We start from the raw sequence: 8,333 nt of genomic DNA, 5'->3' as shown, positions 1-8,333 counted from the left end.
GGTTCTAATTTTCCTGTCATAGGAGCCTTCTTAGAGCACTGATATCTTGAATACAAGCTAGAACCATAGACTCATTGTTGCAACTAAAGCCGAGTTTGTTGCATTGTGATCAGATGTGACGGTGGTCAGGAACCATTCAGTAAGATCAGTGCTACTGTATAATTTATTTTCAGATGGATTTTATGGTCATCTTTCTCATTCCTTTGGTACCTCTTAGGGAGCAGTACCTATCAGAGAGCAGCAGACTCAGCTCTGCTTTCACTTAATGCAGACATTTTTGTGTAGCTGCATGGATGTCAGAGGTGCTTCTGGTTGATAGTAAAAGGGTTTTAAAACCATGGGGATTTAGGGTTAAAAGGAAAATTAAGCTTAGTAGGCCCTGGAAAAATAAAAACCCTAGGTACATGAAGGCCTCGTACCTTGCTAGAACTGCACCTGTGTAGCTAGTACATGATAATTGATATGTTAGATGTGATGATTGTTTAGTAATTAAATATAATTACTGTTTAATCGTAAGAATAATCATGAGAAACTGTGGTCAGGGACCTAAGAAAGATCACGAGAAACCCATGTCAATGTATACAATAGAACAATATAAGTTTAATAATTAATATGTAAGTTATATAACAATAGAATATAAAATATATTCAGCTCGAAAGCCATGTCAGAGTCAGATTTGGGTCTGTACCCCTGATTCCCAGAGCTCTCAATAAAAGCACCTGCATATAATCATATCCCTTGATTATGTGTTCCAGAATGCTAACATGGTGGGTCTCTTGTTTATTTATGCAGGTTTTGTTTCCTTACATTTTTACCTTGATCAGTGGTAGCTGATACACACAGTGTTGAAAGGAGAAAAATTAGCATCTTCCAATTTGGATATTAATCACTGAGGCTGTGGTTATGCCTTCATTTTGGTAGGAAGGGTATGCTCTTCCTCCCTGCCAGGGATACTGATAGGATTCCTCTGCTGACCTTGCTGCAGCTGCAGAAGAAAAGCTGCCTCTGCTCTGCTAGTGTGCTCATAACACAATACAGTGTCAGGCTAGGTGGTACCTCCAGTCACTTTCTTCTTATATCTGGGTATGTTTCATCCAGTCCTAACTCACTCAGTGCCCCTTCTCTTCTTTTTCTCTTGCATACATCTCAGAAGCACAAAAAGGCACACAACCATTTCAGTCCATCAGGGGATCACCCCAGAAATGCCCAGTGGCTAACAGAGCATTACTGTTATATTGTAGTGGTCTCCAGCCCCAAGAAAAGGCCAGTGCTATGGGATATATTGCTTTTGCATTGTGAGTTGAGATAGAGGACAGCAGTTTAATGGGAATGCATTAAGTTTAATTTAAATAGAGCTCATGTAGAAAAAAAAAAAAAATGAAGCTTAAAGCAGATATCAGCAATTTCTAAATGTGCTGCAATCAAACTGAAAGTGTTGGATGGGTTTGGCTTGTTAAGTATGTAGTTAATAAGCTATCAACACTGCCTGCCAACAACATAAGAAAATAGTTTGGGCTGGCACTTTGCTGTGCTGTGTAGACTGCCTTTTAGATGCAGTGACAATAGGAAAACCAGAACAAAATATACTAGCAACAGCTTACAGGCAGGTTTTTCCTCACAAACTTCTTTTAATGTCTTCTCTTATAACAATTAATTCAATGAGACTTTCCAACAAACTTCCAAATGTAGAAGGAGCAACTTCACAATAGCACAGTTTGTATGGCTGCTAAATTGATGAATCATATTTAAGCCATGTTCTCTTATCTTCTAGCAGCTTCCGAATGTTCCCTGCATTCTCACATTTCCAGATGTTAGACTAAGCTAACTTTTACCCAGAAGAAGGCATGCAGACTAATATACATTATTCAGAGATGTAAAATATGCCTTAAATTTGGTTGCTGTGAATTTGTCATCCTGTTATTTTGCCTTCTCTTTTTCTTTTATTCCTTTTGCTTTTGCTTTTCCTTTTCCATGCCCTTTTTTCCTTTTCGTTTTCCCTTTTTTTTTTTTTTTTGGCCAGGTCATACCCTATTTATTTCTGCTGGGCTTTAATTCATTGCTGTATTGAGAGAAAAATTACAAAGCTTTAATACTCTAGAAAAATGCGCTGTTAATTGTCCTAACAAAGTCATATCTGCTTTACCAATCAATATTGTTGCATCACTACTTGCATAATGCTGGTCAAATATTTGGACATTGTATTGTGGAGATCTTAGCAAGCTGTATACTATGCCCTAGCACTCTTTACCTGCTATGACTGTTTCTCACTGCCTGTGAAATACTCCAGCTTTTTTCAAAGTTGATGTCTAGCACATGTAAGTCTGCTGGATCAGTAGCCAAAACGAAACATTCTCATGAAGAGTGAGCATGAGCTCAGCCTCCCAGCTGGCAGCTTAAACCACTGCTGGAGAAAACAGAGTTTTGTGCTGAAATGGAGTAGGTGAGGACAAGCAGTCTGGTGACATAGTTTAAGAAATCATGGGATTATTTAAATTTCCTGTCACTGGTGCCCAGATTGCCTCTGCTTTGTAGTAAGGTCGGCATGTGCCAAGTGAAGCAGTGGGATGGTAGCAATCATTGTTCTTGCTGAATTTAGAAGCTACATAGATGAAGCAAATGTGTTATTTTGTGTAGTTTAGCTAAGATGGATCATGATCCATAAACATGCTCCAGATTAGGATGCTATTTATCTGGTCTGTGTTCTTTTCCTCTCTTTTTCCACTCCATATATTGTCACATTGTACATGTGCCACTCATCTGCCCTAAAGTACGGCAACAAAATTTAAAGCTGAAATTTTGTCCACCTAGAGGAAGCAGTTTCGTTTGAAAGCCTCATAAAAATTGCTTTGGAGACATGAGAGAGTTATGGAAGTTTGAGTGAATATGTAATTTTATATAGCATATTAGCATACTGTTATTTTCAGGGATGTGAATTCCTTATGGTGTACACTCTTTCAAATACAAACCCTATTTACACCTGATAATAGAGCATATGGTAGGTCGGGAGCTGGCAACTGGTAGCATTCCAGATGGGAAAGCCAAGTGCTGTGTACCTTTCAAAGAAAGAAACCTGTGAACTCCAGAAATTTTTAGTGGCTTTGGACTAGTTTTGCCACTCTCTTAGAATTTCCTTATCACCACCCAGTGGAATGAGCTGCCTACTTCAAAGAAACAAGCAGCTACCAAATTTTTTTGGCACTCTGATAAATATAACACAGATGTCTTCTTACTTTGTGCCAGTGCAGTACAGGGCAGGGTTTCCACTACTGATATGTAGTGAACTTCTAAGAGCTATGGGCCTGAATCCAGATCCCTTTGCACAAAAGTAAAAAACTTGTGGGCATTTTATTGCCCATGGGTTCACTGTAGAGTCTGGCTGAATCATGGTACTGTTGTCATCAGAAGTAGAGATATAATCTAGGAAAAGATTCTCTACTCCTTTCCTGTACTGCAAAAAAGCAGAGATTGGCATGTCTTCCACCTAGCACAGCCACCTTTTTAATACCAGTTTTTTTCCTTTCCTCATACTGGTGTCCTTCTGGGGACAAAGAGTGTTGAAAAAAGCACACAGTGTTCTGACTGTCTTCAGCTCTCTGTCAGGTTTTGAGCTTCTGCCAGCTTCTCTTTGTCAGCTCCCAAGGCCACTCTAAACTTCAGAGGTGCTGGGGTTGTGAACAGCTTTCTGGCTGAACTGGTCTGCAGAGACCCAGCCTCCTTAAGTGTGTATTTGGTAAACAGGCTAGACTTCAGTAGCAGTTTAAATAGTGAAATTAATTCTGTTATCAGTGTCTCTGCTGTCAGCTCACTTCTGTCACTGGAATGCATAACACTGATTTCCATTTTTTCAGCCATAGGGGTAGTACCTTCCTCATCTGTCATGGTGTAGGTACCTCTGGACAGGGACTTCTCTTATGGAGATACAGCACGGAGCAGTTCTGCACCAGCACTTCCTGAGCAGTTCCTGCCCTGCCCTCAGCCTGTTTTATTTCACTTAGCAGAGGACAGCCTCCAGTGTGATGCAGCAGCATTGCAGCAGAGTCTCTGCAGTAACTCCTGTCAGTGCAGAAGCTTGCGGCATACTTTCATATTGTGCACTAGCGCTGAATGTGAATGACTCCCCTGCATTGCTGGAATTGCAGAAATTTTGCAGTATGGTCCTTGGTAGTAGCTAGAAAGCAAAAGGATAGATCAGATTGAAGAAAGGATTATTTTAGCCACCCTCGTCCCTCTCCTTGGAATACTCTGGCTGAAGATGAAAAATCAAAAAAGAGATTGAATCTAAATGAATAGAGTAAAAACATGGGACAGATTCACAATGCGTATTTCTTACCATGTAACAATGCTGGAGTTTGGGATCCTTACCTTTGTGTATCCTTCTTGAGGAGAAATAGTTCGACTGAGATATTTTGCTTTTGCTCCACACTGGCATTACTGGACCACAAAGGGTTTAATTCATGGTTTGACAGGCTTTAGCAATGGCCTGTCTTTCACACTGACAATTCTTGTGTCTTACGTATGTCACATCTATAGCCAATGTCCCTGGCTTTCTGACCTGCCCTCAGACTGTCAGTGGAACTCGTAAACAAGGCTCTGGGCCCTACTACTAGCAGCTGTGAGGACTAGCAAGGCCAAGCTATTGTGTGTATATATAAAGGGTATTTAGACGATGCTTTGTGAGAGAAGAAGGCAAGCCTTTTAGAATCCACTCATAGCCTTCCCTGCTTGAGTTTCCAAAATTCAGTTTACTTCCTGGTCTTTGAATGGCAGACTTTATTGTTCACACTCTGAATCTAATAGCAGAGTCAAGGGAACTTTTAAGGGTGAATAAAACTAGCCAGCCTGTGGCTAGTTTGGTGTTGTGGTACAACAGGCCAGCAAACAAAGATTTTTAGCAGGAAGAAAGTTATTTCTGTGCCGTCAGGGGACAGAGTATATTATTCCCTGATTAAATATATCTACTGACTAACAGAAGAGAAAAAGAGAAGATAATCTCAGGCTTATCTGGCAGAAGCTTACCTAAAATACATCACAAACATTTTTCCTAAACATGTTTCTGATGGCAAGCAGTAGCAGGTGCAAATTGATGCTAACTATCTTCCCTTATGCTTTGCAAGTGCATTTCTTCATTTTGCCATGGGGAAAGCAAAGTCTCCATGGCATGATCAGAATCTCAGTGAAAACGACATAAAAGTTAAGCTCTCCGGAGAGTCTTACATCTCTAGTTTCTTTTTTTACTTTTGTCTTTCACACTGTCTTCATGACCTGTTACAGCTTCTCTGATACAGTGGTGTCACTGCACTCCTCAGTTGTGTATGGGGAGGATTTTCTGGTGCTGAGCTCCAGCTGGCATGGTGGCTTTCCATTGTGGCTCTACAGCTGAAGAAGAGACATGTACTAGTGAAGTGTAAATGGACATAACTGTAACTTAAATGTATGTAAAATTTGGATCCTGTTTTCAGTTTACTACTAAGGGTGTTTTTTTATATTCTCATATTCTATTGATGGTCTCTATTTTGCACAAGTTGCTTACATACTTAAAAGAAAAACAGAATAAAATTAAAATAATTTTAAATGCAATATTGAGTGTGATAAACTTTCCTTGTGAAATCTGTTGTGTTTAATGTAACTGTAGGGTTTGCTCAATTTCACTGAGGTTTCACTCAATTAACTATAGTTGTAACTCTGGCCTCTTGTGAGATTTATCATATTTGTTGAGTTTCCTGAAGCTTTCCAAAACTAATGATACTGCATCATTTGGCTTGTAAACGAGGACTACCCTTATCTAGATGGTTATTCTGGAAAAATTGAGTGAGATTGCTCTATATCAGCTGAAATAATTTTCAGTGTATAAGGTGCTGTGAATCAACACTGATGTTTTCTACAGCCTCTTAATGTTTCTGAGATAAAGTATTAATCTGGAAAAGCCCTTCTTTTATTCTATATATTGATGCCAGTTGAAAAAAAAGTCTAAAATGCAGCTAATTTATGTATGCTTTTGTGGTGGGTTTTTCTTACAGTTCCTGTTCTAATTTATCTGAATAAGCAGAAGAGCTCCTCTCTTGCTGACTGTTATTGCTGAGAATGTGATTTGCTGTGAGATGTTTCATAATCTACAGGGAACCAGGGTCATGATCATAAATCTAAATTGCAGATGTCACATGTTTTCTGTGGTGGCAAATTCTGATACCATAAATGCCAAATAGTGCAGGATCAGCCAGATTCAAAAATTGCCCTGCAAGTGGCAGTTTTTTTCTTACTCTAGTGTGTCCAGTGACAGAATTAAAAAAAATAAAAAATAAAAAGAGCCTGCAGTGTTGGAAAACCTTCACCATATATACATAGACTTCTTCCCATTGAAATATGTACTTCTTCCTTGTATATGAAAAGCTCACAAAGCATTATAGCATTTTAGACCCTATTAGAAAATTTTTAACAACTCTGAAGATAATTCTGTCACTGTGCTTCCTTATTGTGACAGAAAAAACTCAAAATGGAAAAAACAGCATGGAAGAACTGTAGAAACCTGTGGAAGAAGTACTGAGTAATCAGGAATGCAAAATCAGTAGGGTGACTTGAATTTAATGATCATGAACTACAGAGAGTATTTTCTTTCTCATTGTGAATTTTTAAGCTTCATTCATTAATCTTCCCATAGCTTTTATATTAATACAAATTTTCTTTCTACCAATGTGTCACAATTTGATAGGACTGTGCTGTCAACAGGCTTCCTCTGAGGAATAGAAGAATGTGCCATGGATATGTATTTGGAGTTAGGAATGTGTGCAATAAGGATATTGTTAATTTTCAGTCTTACTGTGGTATGACCACTTTGCAAACATGGGATCCAATTTGCATCGTATGGAAAGACAGTGTATTGTGTTGGTAAACTATTTAAAACTGTTTTTCTCCTTCTCTACAGAAACAAAGCTGCTATCTAAACTTGCTGCCAAACTAGTATGTCATTAAATTAATTGATCTGCAAACTCAGGTGACTATGAATGTAGTTTAATGCAGATATTGCTGCATTTTCAAGTTTGGTTATGTCATATCATGCTCTTCAGGATTTTCTGGTAGTGGTTCTTTGACCTGTGAATTGTTCAGACTTCTGGTACAATGCAGTTTCCTGGAATACCTCTCTAATGTGTGTTTGATTTATATTAATATTTCTGAATCATGAGAGATGACAGCATCAAAGAAGCATCTTTAGAGGACTGCTGCATGAGATATTAAGTGTTATCACTATATTCTATGAAAGGTTACTGGAATTTTCAAGATACTCATAGTGACTTGCACAAGCATTCTTTTGTCCTTTGGCATGCTGCAGCATAACACAGCAATACACCAAAAAGATAAAAAAAGGTTGCTTGCACAAATATGCAAAAAAATGGAACAAATTAAGTCATAACTATGATTTAACAATTTTTGTTGTTTCACATGAAATCCATTTATCAAACGTCATTCCTGTTATTGTGGCTTAGTTCCAACTCCTGTCAACATTTAACGAAATCTGTGTTCTTAATATTAACTGCCAGGGAAAAAGAAAAAGGTAAGTGTAAGAATCATGCCAATTTTTTTGTTCCTACTGAAGCCATTCTGACCAGCAGATGTCAAATTCATATTCTACCTGGGTGGAAATAGTATCATTATAAAATTAGAATTTACTCCAAAGGACTGTATAGCACTGGTTTTCAGTCAAAAAAAGTATGAAGATACCAACAGTAAAGCATGACATTATTAGGGGTAGAAGAAGTCTGTATATTCTTGATTCATAAAAGTTTTCAGGATATCCCGTCATTCCTTTAAAAAGTCTAATTTTAAATCTGCTGTAAAACTTGAACCAAAAGCTTGATACCTTAGAATGACATCGCCAGGGAGACTTACAGTTTCTGGCTAGCTGTAGCTGTTAGCTGACGAAGTTCCTGAGAGCTTCTTAAATCTTTGGCACAAGAGCAGATCCTGATCTGATGGAAACTGGCATGGCTTCATGACCTATGATAATCAGATCTGACAATCTTAGATACTGATGGAGTAGTAGCCTTAGTGAAATGCTTTAACGGTTGATTTGGAGGATGAATATAAACAGGCTGAAAAATATCTCTACATTTAGTCAATACTGCTACAGTGACATAGATGTGGGCCATATTACAAATGCCTTTCTCAGGTCCAAAGGTCCCACCTGACCACTTTGATTTTGGCCTTGAAAAGGGGGTGTGAGTCCCTCTTTTGAGCAATTATCCCCTTCTGCCCCAAGGGACAAGAACTGTTGAGGGTTTACTTTTTTTATTATCCTTCAATCTGAATTCTTAATTTGAGTTCTAATCTCTGACTGCTTG

The 8,333-nt window shown here is 38.4% G+C and overlaps 1 protein-coding gene across 1 annotated transcript in view; it reads left to right on the top strand.

Moving 5' to 3' along the window:
* The window catches only part of SH3GL2 (SH3 domain containing GRB2 like 2, endophilin A1), a 90,853-nt gene that overhangs the window by 60,761 nt on the left and 21,759 nt on the right, over window positions 1-8,333 (top strand). The gene's annotated exons all lie outside the window — the stretch shown is intronic.

Source organism: Lonchura striata, chromosome Z (genome assembly GCF_050655825.1).
Source record: "Lonchura striata isolate lonStrDom1 chromosome Z, ASM5065582v1, whole genome shotgun sequence".
NCBI classification, from domain to species: Eukaryota; Metazoa; Chordata; class Aves; order Passeriformes; family Estrildidae; genus Lonchura; species Lonchura striata.
Note: the sequence above shows the minus strand (reverse complement) of the source record. Positions and strands in the feature narration are given on the sequence as shown.